Source organism: Callorhinus ursinus, unplaced genomic scaffold, assembly GCF_003265705.2.
Source record: "Callorhinus ursinus isolate GAN/ISIS: 27379988/994484 unplaced genomic scaffold, GSC_fseal_2.0 scaffold18, whole genome shotgun sequence".
Classification (NCBI taxonomy): domain Eukaryota; kingdom Metazoa; phylum Chordata; class Mammalia; order Carnivora; family Otariidae; genus Callorhinus; species Callorhinus ursinus.
The window spans coordinates 16,366,583-16,382,657 of NW_027397080.1; positions in this window are offsets into that span (position 1 = coordinate 16,366,583).

Below are 16,075 nucleotides of genomic sequence, written 5' to 3' on the forward strand. Positions count from 1 at the left end.
CCAGACATCCTTCCTCAGTGTTTTTACTGGGGTTGGATCACTACCCCCCACCCACACACACGCTTCCACCACCATGTAAAACCCTTTGGTGACTCCCAATGGCCTCAGGCTACTCAGCAAGACCCACAAGTCCCTACCTAGGTCTCTACTCTCAGCCACACCCCCTCCGCTCTCTCCCAGCCAGGCTCTAGACAGACGGAGCTGCTCTCAACTCTCTTTCCTGTCCTCCAGGTATTTGCACAGATGGTTCTCTCCCTGCCCCATCCTCTCGCAGAGACCTGGCTCGCTCCTCATCCTCGACCATCACAGGACAGGGTGGATCCTGACCCCTAGGATGGATCCCTTTAATTTAGATGAGGACTGGTGACTTCTGACCTCACCCAACTCAGTCACTGCCCTTTGCTTTCTACTCTTCCGACATGCTAAACTTTCAGCTCCTTGAAAATGCAGGGTTCTCTCTTGCCTCTAGGCATTGCACCACCTGTTCTCTCAAACCTAAACACTCTTCTCTTCCCTACTTTAACTCATACTGGTCCTTCAGAGCTCAGTTTAGAAGTCCTCGACCAGTCCCTCCCATATCATGTACCCTCTTTCTTGCCACTATTTAATGTCTGCTGAGTGAATCCTTGCCCAGGGCTTGTCCAGTCTCTGTTTATATACCTCAGAGACAGGGAGCTCACTACTATTGAAGCAGCCTACTCCATCTGCCCATTAGAAGGCTCCAATTCCTGCCCACCTCCAACCAGTGCCCAAGAGATTCCCTGGAACTGAGGCCCAGAGTGAGCAAGTACTTTGAGGTACTTGGTGCAGATCAGGGTCCACCCACCTGTCCTGGGGGCTTGTGCAGCTCACCTGACCCTAATAGGCATCAGCACTGGCCAGATCCCCCATAGCCTGGATCCACTTGTAGGCCTGGGACTTGAGACACAACTCGTGGGACTTGAGACACAACTCATGTTCCCTTTCACCTAGGAGCCTTTCACCACAGGGGACAGGGATGCCAGCACCCTAGTCTAGGTGGGGGAAAGCCACTGGACTAGCACTGGACTCCTGTTGCCTCATTCAACCCCATGCCAGCCCTGTAAGGAAGATATGATATTCCCATTTTACAGATGCATAAACTGAGGTTTCTGGATAGATGCTATTTACCTAAAGTCAGGCAGTGAGATAGTGGCAAAGCCATGCTGTACTTCAAAGCCCAACCTCTTTCCTCTGTCCCTTAGCTTGGTGCCTCTTATCTACCTGCCCTGCTCCCAGGCCCATTCTGCTCAAAGCATCATGAAGTCCTGAAGGGTCCCATTCTCCTATTCCCCATAGCTGGGTCCTGTCCCCACTGGGGCATCAGCAGCGGTGCCTGGGCAGCAGCTAAGGGCTGGCTGAATGCTAGGAGTCATCTTTTCCTTCTGTACCTGGTCACTCCCCAAAACTGCAGAGGGACCCAGACCAAAATTAGGCAGTGGCCACGGAGCTGTCTTATAGACACCAAGTCTCTGAGACTGGGCTGGGCCATTTATTTGCTATGTGACCTTGGGTGAGTTCCATTCCTTCTTGGAGCCTCAATTTACCATCCGTAAAGAGGACAAATTATCCCTTCCCAGGGCCTCAGAGTGCCAGAATTCAGGAAAGCTGCTCTCTCTCCCAGCTACCTCACCCTTGAACCCTCTGTCCTTGGGGAACAGAGCCCCTCTCCGGGATCCCTGTGGTAGCAAAACTCCAGCCTCAACTGCACATAGCCTGTCCTCCGTGGGGGTCACAGATCCTGGGTTGGGTGGGCACCAGGTTGGGAAGACTAGCTTCCCCAGCTTCAGCCCCTTTCAGCCTTCATCCCTGCTGGGGAGCCGGCTCTCATCACATCTGCTCCTCCACTGTCTGTGGCCTTTGCAGAGCCATTCCCCAGGGGACTCTGCCTCCCCTGCCTCCTCCAGTCTAACCTCCCTCCCTTCCTCCTCCCACCAATGTTTATCCATGCCTACTCTGTGCATAGATCACTGCCCGTCCTTGTAAAGCTCACAGTTCAGTGGGGGAGACGGACAAGGAAACTGAGTTACAATCCACTCACCCATCCCAAATCCTATGGCCCTCCCTGCTGCTGCCCTCACCTGTACAGTCTGTTCTCCACACTGCAGCCTGTAAAAAGGGAGGTCAGAACCTGTTACTATGCTGCTCTGTCCCCTCCCGTGGCTCCCCATCTCCAAGGAAAAGCCAGCGTCCTTGCTATGACCTGCAAGGCCGGCATGATCTACCTCATCGCCTCCCACTCTCCCATCTGAACACTCCATTCCAGCTGCATTGGCTGCCTTGTTGTTTTCAACATGCCAAGCATGCTCCTGGCTCAGGCATTTGCATCTGTCCTTGGTCCTGCTAGGAGTGTCTTCCGCCAGGTATCCGTGTGGCCTCCATCTCTTCACTCAGGTGTAACCACCTCATCCAGGGGACGTCCCTGGCTGCCCTCTGTCCTTTTATCTGTTCTGTTGTTTTTCTTGCCACTACCAAGTGACATGTAATTATTGTTTATTGTCTGTTCTCTTACAGAGTATAAGTCCCACGAGATCTCCTGAGGTTCACCACCCTCAGAAAAAAAAAAAAAATGGAAAAGAATACCAGGAAACTGTATGAGTGGGGGGGGGGAGAGGACAAGACTAACTTCACTACTATAGATAATATTTAAAGTGTCAAGGGGCGCCTGGGTGGCTCAGTCGTTAAGTGTCTGCCTTCGGCTCAGGTCATGATCCCAGGGTCCTGGGATCGAGCCCCGCATCGGGCTCCCTGCTCCGCGGGAAGCCTGCTTCTCCCTCTCCCACTCCCCCTGCTTGTGTTCCCTCTCTCGCTCTGTCAAATAAATAAATAAAATCTTTAAAAAAAAAAAAAAGACAGGTAGCCAACTGGGAAAAAAAATTAGACCTGTACATCATATCGAGTACTTCACTGAGGATAAGCTCCAAAGGGATCAAATATTTATATTAAAAAAAATCAAAACAAAATCATAAAACACTAGAGAAAGACATCGGAGAATCTATAATCTCAGACTGAGAAAAGTCTAACCATGACTCAAACCCAAAAAGCTGTCAATAAAAGTTTGATTAGGGCACTTGGCTGGCTCAGTCGGTTAAGCGTCTGCCTTCGGCTCAGGTCATGATCTCAGAGACCTGGGATCAAGTCCTGCCTTGGGCTCCCTGCTCAGTGGGGAGCCTGCTTCTCCCTCAGCCTCTGCCCCTCCCCCTCCCCCTGCTTGTGCGCGCTCGCTCTCTCTCTCTCTCTCTCTCTCTTTCTCTCTCTCGCAAATAAATAAATAAATATCTTTTTAAAAAGTTTGATTAGAGTCAACTACGTACAAATCAAAAACTTTTGCAAGTAAAACACTATAAATCGAGTCATAAGACAAATGACAAACTAGAGGAACATGTTTGCAACTCAGATCACAAAGGGTCATCTCTCAGGCGCCTGGGTGGCTCAGATGGTTAAGCGGCTGCCTTCGGCTCAGGTCATGATCGAGTCCTGCATCGGGCTCCCTGCTCCGCGGGAAGCCCGCTTCTCCCTCTCCCGCTCCCCCTGCTTGTGTTCCCTCTCTCGCTGTGTCTCTGTCAAATAAAAAAAAAAAAAAAATCTTTAAAAAAATAGATAAATAATAAAAAGCAAGGTACAGAGAAGCATATGATATTCCACTGTTTGTAGATAAAGGGGATTTGAAGATTTTTTGTTTATATGTATTTATAATCTTACTGAGTGACAGCATAACCAGTGATTAAGAGCACAAACTCAGAAGCCAGACTGACTGCCTTAGTTCCAAATACACATTCTAGAATGATACTGGGTTGAGTAATGTCCCACCAAAATTCATGTCCACCTGGAACCTATGAAAGTGACCTTGTTTGGAAATAGGGTCTTTGTAGATCAAGTTAAGGTCATACCTGATTAGGGCAGGCCCTAAATCCAACACGACTGGTGTCCTTATAAGAAGAGGAGTATTTGGACACAGAGACAGACACGCAGTAGAAAATGCCATATGAATCAAAATTAAAAGTACTGATGCGAGTTCCCTATATAAAAAAAGAAAGAAAAGAAAAGAAAATGCCATATGAAGACAGAGGCAGAGATTGGAGAGATGCATCTACAGGCCAAGGAACACCAAGGATTGCCGGCAACCACCTGAGGCTGGGAGAGACGCGTGGGACAAATTCTCCCTCGAGCCCCTAAGAAGAGTGAACCCTGGGGCACCTGGATGGCAGTCGGTTAAGCGTCTGCCTTTGGCTCAAGTCATGATCCCAGGGTCCTGGGATGGAGCCCCTGCTCAGCGGGGAGCCTGCTTCTCCCTCTCCCTCTGCCCCTCCCTCTGCTTGTGCTCTCTCTCTCACTCTCTCTCTCAAATAAATAAATAAAATCTCAAAAAAAAAGAATGAACCCGGTCGACACCTCAGTTTTGGACTTCTAGCCTCCAGAACTATGAGAGAACAAATGTCTGTTGTTTGAAGACATCCGGTTTGTGGTAATTTGTTATGACAACCCTAGAAAACTAATATGGCTACTTAGAAAGCTGTGCAATCTTGGGCAATAATTCAGCCTCTCTGTGCCCTACTTTCTTCCTCTGTAAAGTGAGGCTAATAGTATTTACCTCACAGCGTTGAGTTATGAGGATTAAATGAGTTAATCTTTTAAAGAATTTAGAATAAGGTCTGACACATAGTAAGTGCTATATAAATGTTAATTAAATATATGCTTGCATTTGTATAAAGAAATCCTAGAAGGACAACCAAGAAACTAATGCGTGTGATTGGTGCAAGAGGGAATAAGGGGATGGAGGGGAACTCGATTTTGCAGAGCCTTTGCATTCCTTTTAGGGCCTTTGCATTTGGGGGGCTTTTAATAGATTTTTCTTTTTGAACCATATGAATATATCATCTATTTAAAAATTAAATTAAGGGGTGCCTGGCTGGCTCAGTCAGTGGGGTGTGAGACGCTTGATCTTGGGGTCAAGATTTTAATATTTTAAGTAATCAAGATTTTAGGAGGGGAGGGACTGTGTCGGCTTTGTTCATAGCTGTAGCCTTAGTCCCGGGCCCATTCAATAAATATTTGTTGGATGGATGGGTGAAATGACACGCCACATGTAAAATGCTGAGCATGGGGCCTGGCATTCAGCAGAGGGTTCCCTTTTACTCCCCTCACTTGCCTTGGACATCTTCACGTTCTTGTTACCCACGCCGCACCCCAGGAGTACCTCCCATGTGACCACATGAGCTCCTTCTCTCAGAGGCCCCCTCTCCCCCAACTCTCCCCTCTCCTCTCCAACGGCCCCACACTTGACTATCGACCTGGGGGTGTGATGTGTCTCCTCCATTAGACAATGGTCCCCCTGTGCAGGAACTGTGGGGACTATGGTTCAGCCTCATTCTGGCTCCCTCCTTTCCCAGGGCTCGGCCTGTGGAGCCACCCACAGGGACCACTGTGTCATTTCCTAACTCTAGTAAGGAACTCCAGGCTTGTTCCCCGATCTGTCAGTAAGTCCCTTCTGCAGTCTAACTGAAATATTTCTTGCTACAATAAAGAATGAATTTCCTCTTAGTTCCCTAGGACCTCCGAGAGAGCCGCTGGGCAGTGCTTTCCTATATTCTTTGTTGGCTGTCAGAGACTTGGAGATGGGTCCTCACCATGGAATTTCCAGGTCAGGTTCTCAAGCAGAGCCACACCGGCCAGATGCTTGGCAGGAAAGATTTCTCCTTTATTCAGCTCCAAGGATGTCATCAGGCCCCACAGAGCTGCCAGCTCTCTAGGACCGTGTCCATCAGGTGGTTGGGGGCCAGGCACAAGGTGGGATGGGCACAGTTGTGGTTGTTAATAAAGATGGATGAGGGGCGCCTGGGTGGCTCCGTCGTTACGCGTCTGCCTTTTGCTCAGGTCATGATCCCAGGGTCCTGGGATCGAGCCCCACGTCGGGCTCCCTGCTCCGCGGGGAGCCTGCTTCTCCCTCTCCCACTCCCCCTGCTTGTGTTCCTGCTCTCTCTCTCTCTCTCTCTCTCTCTCTGTCAAACAAATAAATAAAATCTTAAAAAATAAATAAATAAAGATGGATGAGGGGAGAGATTGATACCTGTGACCTTGACCTTGCTTCCACCTCCCCCTTCTTCATGTATCCATCCATTCATTCAGCCTGTCAGAGTAAAAGGAGTACCAACTACGTGCCAGACACCCACCTCTTACCTTCTCTAACCTCGCTCTCCCTGTCTGTAAAATGGGAATAGTAGCCCCCTCTTATGGGGACTACTTGGCCAACAAAGAATATAGGAAAGCACTGCCCAGCGGCTCTCTCGGAGGTCCTAGGGAACTAAGAGGAAATTCATTCTTTATTGTAGCAAGAAATATTTCAGTTAGACTGCAGAAGGGACTTACTGACAGATCGGGGAACAAGCCTGGAGTTCCTTACTAGAGTTAGGAAATGACACAGTGGTCCCTGTGGGTGGCTCCACAGGCCGAGCCCTGGGAAAGGAGGGAGCCAGAATGAGGCTGAACCATAGTCCCCACAGTTCCTGCACAGGGGGACCATTGTCTAATGGAGGAGACACATCACACCCCCAGGTCGATAGTCAAGTGTGGGGCCGTTGGAGAGGAGAGGGGAGAGTTGGGGGAGAGGGGGCCTCTGAGAGAAGGAGCTCATGTGGTCATAGTGAAAATCAAATGAGCAAATGTACAAATGTACAAAAAACTTTAGCATAAAACTTGGTTCATTGCAAATACTCAAAAAACATGTTGTTTTCAACATAATCAGCACTGAGAGATGCCGGCTCTGGGTCAGGCTTTCAAGGCTGACATAGAAACAATATTTATAAAATAAACCCCAAGCAAGAGGGTATAGTACTTGGGGGCAAATTGGGGCTGGGAATTTGTGGTCCATTCCTTAATGCCTTCTCCCTTCCCTGAACCTGATAAACTCCTAAGTAGAGTGATTTCTGCCATTTTGCTTTGTCTCTCCTTCAGACTAGGGGATCTCAGGGCAGAGCTTCGTCTCTTTCTTGAAACTGGGGGCAAGATTATGTTTCTTCCATACATTTCAAATGTTGGCATTACCTAACATTTACTCTGCACACTAATACAGGACAACAGGCACTTCACATGCATCATCTTAGTTCATTGTGTAACATAGATTTTTATTAATATATCCATTTTACAGACCAGGAGACCGAGGCTTCAGGAGTTTAAGCAATTTATTCAAGGTCACTCAGCCAATAGTTGGAGAAATGAGGATTTGTCCAGTGGCCCACGTCAGGGTTATGGAGAGAGGGCAGTGTTTGTCAGTTCAGATAGACCCTGAACAAAAACCCAGCTTTTTTTTTTTTTTTAATTCATTCACTAGCTGTGTGACCTTGGGCAAGTCTCCAGAGCTCTCTGGCCTTGGTTTCCCTATCCCTATAAAAGGAAGAGCAACTCTACTTCACAGGGAGATAATGCATGTAGAATGTCTAGAATGCGGCCTGATTACATAATAGGTGCTCAATAAAAGGTGATTCCTCTTCCTTTCTTCTTTCCTTCCTCTGGCAGGGACTCCAGGCCTGGGCATATGCCAGGCCAGGCTGACCTAGCTGTCTCAGAGATAATATTTATGTTCTTTCTTCCCACACTGATAAGGCCTGAAGGACTGCAGGAAGCCCCCCACCCCCACCCCAGGATCTCTCCCTCCCAGGGAGCCTCAGTCTGCTGGGGGATGAGAGGAGAGTCTTCAGTTTGATGGAGACATAGCACACTCAGAGAGGGGAGATACCAGCCCCAGGCCTGACACTGGGTGGGAAACCACAGCATTGTGCCACCTCCTTGCACAGCGTGTGTGGCCGGGGTGAGGACACGGAAGGTAGAAATGTTGACGCTCTGGCAGGGAGGGTGTCTGGGGCCCTGTCCTATGTTAAGTGAGCCGGGGCCACTCACCCTTTGCAAGGTGGAACGTGTCGTGTGTACAGCAGTTGGAGAAGTTGGCATAGTCCAGCTGATACTTGGTGAAATGACAGCCCAATAGGTTGCTAAAGCCGTGCATGGCAGAACAAACAGGAATTGTCCCCCGAGGGCCGGAGGCCACCCAGGGTTGGCACACGCTCTTCCACCCACTGCCTGCAGACGCCCTCTCCAGCACTGAGCCCTCCTGGCACCCAAGGGCCTCAGATCTCACAGGCTGCTGGAGCCTTGAGACACAGTAGGGCTCCCCCACCCCAACAGGGCTCCCATACTGAGGAAATCAGCAAGCCCCCCCACAGCCCGCATCAGTGCAGAAGGGACTGTGGGTAGACTGCAAAGAGATCCCTGGAACCAGAGGGGTCTGTGCCCATCACTGCTCCTACTTCAACGGGGAACCCCACTTTTAGGAGAGGGCTGCTGAAAAGGGGAAGGGAGTCTTGCCCAGAGGCTGAGGAATGGTTAAGTTGGCCTGACCCTTATCTGGAAGTCCCAGAGCTCAGGCAGGATTCTGCCCTGGGACTGGCTTCTCCTTGGTGTCATTGACTTGGAGGCAACAGCGGATGTTGGCTCTCAAGGCCATGGACACCAGCATCTCGTTGTGGCCCATAGCTAAGGACTGCTTATGACTGAACTGGAAGCGATGACCTGCCCTGGGAGGAGACAGGAGAGAGCATGAGACCGGACTCCCAGGGATGTCCCTAGAATCCTTGGACTGCAGACCCAGGGCTAAGGGGGCCCCCTGGGCACCTCAGGGCCCCACGCCATCCCCACCACCACTCTCACTCACCTCTGAGATATCCCACCCCCGCCCGCAAAGGACTCCACCCCCTCTGAAGTACTCCTACCCCCTCAAATAATCCAGCTTCTCCCAGGAGACTTTGGCTTTCTCTATAATATCCCAGCCTCCCTCTGAGATACTTTCGGTCTTCCTCACTGCCCACAATATTCTAACACCTTGTGAAATAACCCAGCCCTCAGTGACGTTCTGTAAGCCCCACTGTACGATACCCCGTTATCTCTGATGTACTCCAGACCCTGCTGTGAGGCTCCAGCTCAACGTTTGTGTGTGTGTGTGGGGGGGGTGGCAAGTTTACTGAGCAATAGTGCAGAGCTCCTGAAGAGGGAGGGGACCCGAGAGGACTGCCCTCCAGCTCAACTTTAAAACGTGCACTCCAACCTTCATACCCCAATCCCCCCGAAACATACCAACACATATAATATTCTGCACCCACTTTAATACTCTAGCCCTCCCTCACATTAGAGTTCTCCACCCCCCGTGAAAATCTTGCTGCCCCTTCAGGAAAACTCCAGCCCCACTCTGATACCCAGCATCTCTATAATGTTCTGTCCTGTCCCCCAGGGAAAAAGGAATTCCAAGGCCTGCCCAGGGCACAGCAAGTACTTGATCCGGCTCCTACTGGTTCTCATGTCCTCCTGAGCCTCAAACGGCTCCTGGGCATCAGGGTAGGGGAGTGTCAACACCTCTGGTAGGAGAAATCTGGGAGATGATCCCACTGCCTGCCTCATGGTGCTTCCAGCCAAGCGCTGCCCTCCTCTAGAAACCTCCCCCCAACCCCCAGGATAAGAGCCCCACTAACCAGAAACACAGTAGTAGTCCCGAAAGGTTGGGAGCACCTAGGCCCTGGGGGGGCATACCCCTGACCTGCCAGGTCAACTTGTCATGAGCCCCCTGGCTGGGTCAGTCGGCCAGAGCCAGTCCCACAGGCTCAGTCAGGCCCTGTACTCTGCCGGTTTTCCCCTTGTCCTGCTCTGGGACACCTGCCCTGTGGCTCCATGGGTCTGTTGATAAACGGGCAGCTAAGCCAAGGCCAAGCTGCCTCTCTGTCCGAGGAGCAGAGCCTCTGGGCCATCAAGGAGCAGAGCCGAGCCCCTGGACTTGTCCAAGTGTCACCCACCGGGTCGCCCTTCTGTGAGGGTGAATACAGGCAGAGCCTGGCAAGTGCCTGACCCCAGGGGGCTGCATGGCAGGGGATCTCAATTCTGGGTTCTGCAGGCCGAAGGAACCAGGTTCCAAACCCAGCTCTTCTGTGTGACCTTAGGCAAACCACTTTCCCTCTCTGAGCAGCAGTGGCTTCACCCTAGCAACAGAGAAAAGCATTATCTTGCCCCTCCCCAGTTTGCTTCAAGGCTCAAGTGAGATAGTGGTTATGGAATGAATCTTTCATTTAACCAATATTTTAGTGCCTACTATGTGCCGGATATGCTTTAGACATAGAAAGTATTTATGATTTCTCCCTGTATCAATCAGCTTATGAGGATGGAGGGACTAGGGTAAGGAGCGGTTGGGGGAGAGATTCTAAAACTCCTGATCAAGGGCGCCTGGGTGGCTCAGTTGGTTAAGTGTCTGCCTTCGGCTCAGGTCATGATCCCGGGGTCCCAGGATCGCCAGGACTGAGCCCAGGGTGGAGCCCTGCATCGGGTCCCCTGCTCAGCAGGGAGTCTGCTTCTCCCTCTGCCCCTCACCCTGCTCGTGTTCTCTCTCTCTCTCTCTCACTCTCTTGGTCTCTCTCTCAAATAAATAAACTCTAAAATAAATAAACAAACAAACAAATAAATAAACCAAACAAACTCGCTGGCTGGTTTCTGACTACTGTTTGTACATTGGGTAAAGGTGCTTTTAAAGTCATCATTTCTTTTATTCCTCAACCTGGGAGATAGCTATTACTGTTCTAGTTTTATTGATGCAGAAGCTAAAGCTGAGAATTGTTAAGTCACTTGCCTAACATAACACAGCTAGTAACTTGTGGGGCCTGAATGAAACTCGCAGCCTTTGACAAGGAAGGAGGTCAGAGCATCAGCACGCACCTGCCCAACAGCCACCACCCCCAGCACCCCCAGCACCACCCACCCCCACCCACCCCCTTGCTCCTGTGCTGTGTGGACATGAGCCAGTTCTCTTCCTGGGGGTCTGGCAGAGGGGCTTCAGCCAGTACTCTCTTTGACCTCCGGGAGTCCCCGGTCACATACAGGCCAAGACGACAAGACAGGCTTCAAGCAGAGACTCCTGGACATTGAAGAGCCCTCATTGGACGTCTGTCCTTGTACAGATCAGGAAACAGAAGCCCAGAGACAGGCAGAGGCTTTCTGAAGGTCATACAGCCTGTGAGAGGCCCTGCCTCTTCACCAGGTGAAGACTTGCTTGCCCATAAAAGGCCAAGCGTGCAGAACGCCCCCTGCTGGTGCAGACAGGAAGTGCCCAAGGTTCAGAGTAGGGAGAAAATCCCACCCGCCTAGAACGTGGAGCCTGGGCAAAACAAGAGGAGAGAGGCCCCCAGATGGGGGGCACCTCAGTGCAAAGGCTTGGTGGTGGTGTGCATCATCATGGAGGCCCACCCCTTGCCCACATGTGGATCTCCTCTGCTTGCTCACATTCTGGCCCCACCTGAGACCAACCATTCTGCTCCTGAGCTGTTCTGACCACTGTTGTTCTTCCTGCTCTTGAGCTGAAACTCTGCCTGCCTGAGGTCCCCCCACGAGTCAGAGTTCTGCTTGCTGTCTGGGGCCCCCGGGAATGAATGTCATCCCTGGCCACTGAGCAGCGGGGCTCTATCAGAAGTTTCCCCTGTGGGCAGTCTCCTGTTTATCCTTCAGAACCCACTCAGACGCTCTCTCCTCTGGGAGGTCATCCCTGTCCCTCAAGCAAAATTGATTCCTTCTTTCATTCCTGTTTTCAACCAGTGTCTATCAAGCACTTACTAGGTGTCAGGCCCTTGCAAGCTGCTGGGTAGACTTAGAGATAAAACCCCTGCCTGAGTGGAGCTGAAAATCTAGGAGACAGAGAGAGAAAAACACATTGACCACTATCTGCGATAGCAGGTTTTTCTCCAAAAATATCTAACCAAGGTTCACATGCTGTGTTTGGTGGTGATGCTTCTTTGGTCTCTTTTAGTTTAGAATGGTTACCCCCATCCTGCCCTTTTTTTTTTTAAAGATTTTATTTATTTATTTATTTGAGAGAGAGAGAGAGAGAGAAACAGCATGAAAGGGGAGAGGGTCAGAGGGAGAAGCAGCCTCCCCGCCGAGCAGGGAGCCCGATGCGGGACTCGATCCCGGGACTCCAGGACCATAACCTGAGCCGAAGGCAGTCGCTTAACCAACTGAGCCACCCAGGCGCCCTTTTTTTTTTTTTTAATGACAGCAACTTTTTAAAGTGACCAGGCCAGTTGTCTCATAGACTATTCCATACTGTAGGGGCGCCTGGGTGGCTGAGTCGGTTAAGCATCTGCTTTGGCTCAGGTCATGGTCCCAGGGTCCTGGGATCGAGCCCCACATTGGGCTCCCTGCTCAGCGGGAAGCCTGCTTCTCCCTCCCCCACTCCCCCTGCTTGTGTTCCCTCTCTCACTGTGTCTCTCTCTGTCGAATAAACAAATAAAATCTTAAAAAAAAAATAATATATTTTATTTATTTATTTGAGAAAGAGAGAGAACAAGTGAGTACGGGGTGGGGGGTAGGGGAGGAGCAGAGGGAGAGGGACCGGCCGACTCCGAGCTGAGCACAGAGCCCAATGTGGAGCTTGATCCCAGGTCCCTGAGATCATGACCGGAGCTGAAATTAAGAGTCCGACACTTAATCGATTGAGCCACCCAGGCACCCCCCTTCCTTTAATTTCTTGGAACCACTTAAAAATGTAAAAGCCATTCTTAGCTCAGGGGATGCACAAAAACAGGCAGAGGGTCACATATGACCCCTAGTTTGCTGACCCCTTGATTGCTTTTAGATTAAGCATCTGTAGCAATTCTTCTTCTCAGTGATGATGTATACTTAGTCGTCATCACATGAGGAGGCACATAGTGCCAGCCTACTCCAGTTACGAGGTGTCTACCGGATCGCCCCACTAAAAAGGAAAGGTCCCTTTTGCAAGTACAGATCAGCTGTGCGGGACTCCTTCGGCACTGTGTTCTGTTCTTTAAAACCTTTCACCTGGGGTTTTTGGCACCTACTGTGCCCTGAATTGTGTTCCCGCCAAATTCATACGTTGAAGCCTTAATTCCCAGTGTTGACTGCATTTGAAGATAGGGCACTTATGGAAGTAATTAAACTTAAATGAGGTAATAAGGGTGGGACTCTAATCCTATGGGACTAGGGTCCTTCTGAGAAGAGACACCAAAGAGTCCACCTTCCAGGGCGCCTGGCTGGCCAGTCGGTGGAGTGACAGACTCTTGGTTTCTGCTCAGGTCCCACGCTCAGGGTCGTGGTCTCAGGGTCATGAGATCGAGCCCGTGGAGTCTGTTTGTCCCTCTCCCTCCCCGGCTGCCCCTCAGGCTCGTACACACGTGCTCTCTCTCTCTCAAATGAATAAAATCTTTTAAAAAAATAAAATAAACTGTTTTTCTTTACAAAAAAAAAAAATAGTTCACCTTCTCTCTGCCATGTAAGAATGCGTCGGGGGGTGGCTGTCCACGAGCCAGGAAGGAAGCTTTCACCAGAAACCAGTCCCACCAGACCTAGATGTGGGACTTCCAGCCTCCAGAACTGGGAGAAATAAATTGTTGTGTGAGCCACCCAGTCTATGGTATTTTGTCATGGCTGCCCAAGCTCACTCACACATCATTGATGATTCTTGCCTAAATTGATTATCTAACTGGGGCTGCAAATGGGGTTTTCTAGTTCTCACATTCCTTCTCGTGTATTGGTTGGCATTTTTCTGCAAAGAAAAGCTTTCCCTCATCAACTAGGAATGAACTGCAGTTCCTCCTAAGAAGGCAGGATAAATGCTTAATTCTCTAAGGGAAGGTTTTTGTTTTTTGTTTTCTTTTTAAATGGGAAATTCTAGAACCTATTTGCATGCTGCAAGGATAATTCTGTGGAGAGGGAGAGATGGATGATGCTTGAGAGGGGGTTTCAGAGGGTGGGAAGTACTCAAAAGGTGAGGGCATTTATGAGCACCAGTGGGGAGGGAGGTGGAGGAAAGGCAGAAGACAGAAGAAAGGACAAGAACTGGTCCTCTGGGCAGACAAATAGGGCCAGCTTACTAGGAAATGCGCTGGAGGATTGCTGAGTCTGGTTCATGTCCTTTTGAGGCTGGGAGTTGTGACCCTGTCTGCCTGGTAGGTGCTTTTCTCCTCCATCCCCAGAGAAGGTGGGTGGTTGGCTTGCTGTAGGCCTGGGGATTTCCAGGCAAGTATTCTGGAAGGGGAGGGTGGCAGAGCAGTGCACAGTCTTTGCCAGGGAGGATATAAGGACTGACAACAGAATCTAGGCTGCTTGAAAACAGAAGCCAGAACGGGAGGAGAGTGATGGCTTACATGGGAAATGGATGGCAGCGCTCAGCAGGCTTGCTGGACTTTGGTATTTGGTTTTGGTATGAATTTTCAGAATTGTTTGGAGGGAAAATGTGAGTGAGGGAGCTAGAAGGATAGTGGGGGATTTCAACAGGCCCCTCCTGTGGCCTCTTCGTCCCGTGCCCACCAGTCTCCTGTGCCACAAAGAAGGCAAGCACTGGAGCCTGATTCCTATTTGAGACCCCAGCCCCCAGCCTGGCACAGGCAAGTCACAGGAAAGGTCTGAGATTTGATTGAATGTTTGAATGGATGATAGCAAACACTTCTATGGCGCTTGCTATGTGCCAAGCACTCGTCTCACAGCTCCTTGATTTTCCCCAGGACTCCTATAAAATGGGGTCTACTAGTATCTCCAGTTTACGGATAGAGATACTGAAGCACAGAAAGGTAAAATAATTTGTCCAAGGTCATGGAGGTAGGAAGAGCCAAACCTGGTCTACAAACCAGGCAGTCCGGGCCCAGAGTCTGTGTCCCTAACCACCAGGTTATTCTGAATGGATGAGCGAGGGTCCTAGACTCTGCCTGTCTGCCCTGAGTGATGCCGGGCATCTCTTGAGGCCAGAGCCCTGACCTGATCAAGAGATTCATAGACAATGAGCAATGAGCTGAGAAATATACCATTTTAGATTGTAACAACTGCCATGAAGGAGACAAACTAGGTGCCCAGAGCAAGAATGAGGGGACCTCTTTAGATGGGGTGGTCAAGGAAGACTTCTCTGAGGACGTAGCACTTCAGGTCAAAGATACACAGGAGCCAGTACTGTGAAAAGCAAGAAGTGTGTCCTAGGAAGAAGGAACAGCATGTGTGAAGGCCCTGAGGCAAAATTCAATGTTTTCTGGGAACTGAGAAGGATTCCAGTGTAGCTGAGGAGGAAGACGGCCCAAGTGGGACCAGAGGGGGAGACAGGGACAAGGCACACAAGGCCCAGGAGGCCATGACAAGGCACTTGAATTTTATTATTCTTTATTCTGATTGCCTTTTATTTTATGTTTATTATTCCAAGCAAACTGGAGGGTAAGCCATAGGAGAATTTTAAGTGAGGAACTTATGTGGTCCAATTTGTATGTTTTTTAAAGATTTTTTATTTAGGGCGCCTGGGTGGCCCAGTTGGTTAAGCGACTGCCTTTGGCTCAGGTCATGATGCTGGAGTCCCGGGATCGAGTCCCACATCGGGCTCCCCATCGGGCTCCCTGCTCGGCAGGGAGTCTGCTTCTCCCTCTGACCCTCCCCCTATCTCATGTGCTTTCTCTCTCTCTCATTCTCTCTCTCTCAAATAAATAAATAAATAAAATCTAAAGATTTATTTATTTATTTATTTGACAGAGAGAGAGACACAGAGAGAGAGGGAACACAAGCAGGGGGAGTGGGAGAGGGAGAAGCAGGCTTCCTGCTGAGCAGAGAGCCCGATGCGGGGCTCGATCCCAGGATCCTGGGACCATGACCGGAGCCGAAGGCAGATGCTTAACAACTGAGCCACCGAGGCGCCCCCCAATTTGTATTTTAAAAGCATAAGCGGGGCGCCTGGGTGGCTCGGTCAGTTAAGCGGGCTGCCTTTGGCTCAGACCATGATTTCAGGGTCCTGGGACCAAGTCCCCCCCATCCCATCGTGCTCCCTGCTCAGCAGGGAACCAGCTGCTCCCCCTTCCTAACCTTCCCCCGCATGCTCTCTCTCTCTCTCACTCATTCTTTCAAATAAATAAATAAATAAATAAATAAATAAAATCTCTTTAAAAAAATAAATAAAAGCATAAGCAGTTTTGTTCTTCAATTCATTTGTTCATTCGGTCATTTATTCTTGAATTTTTTTCATTCATTCTTTACGTCTTACCTTCAATTA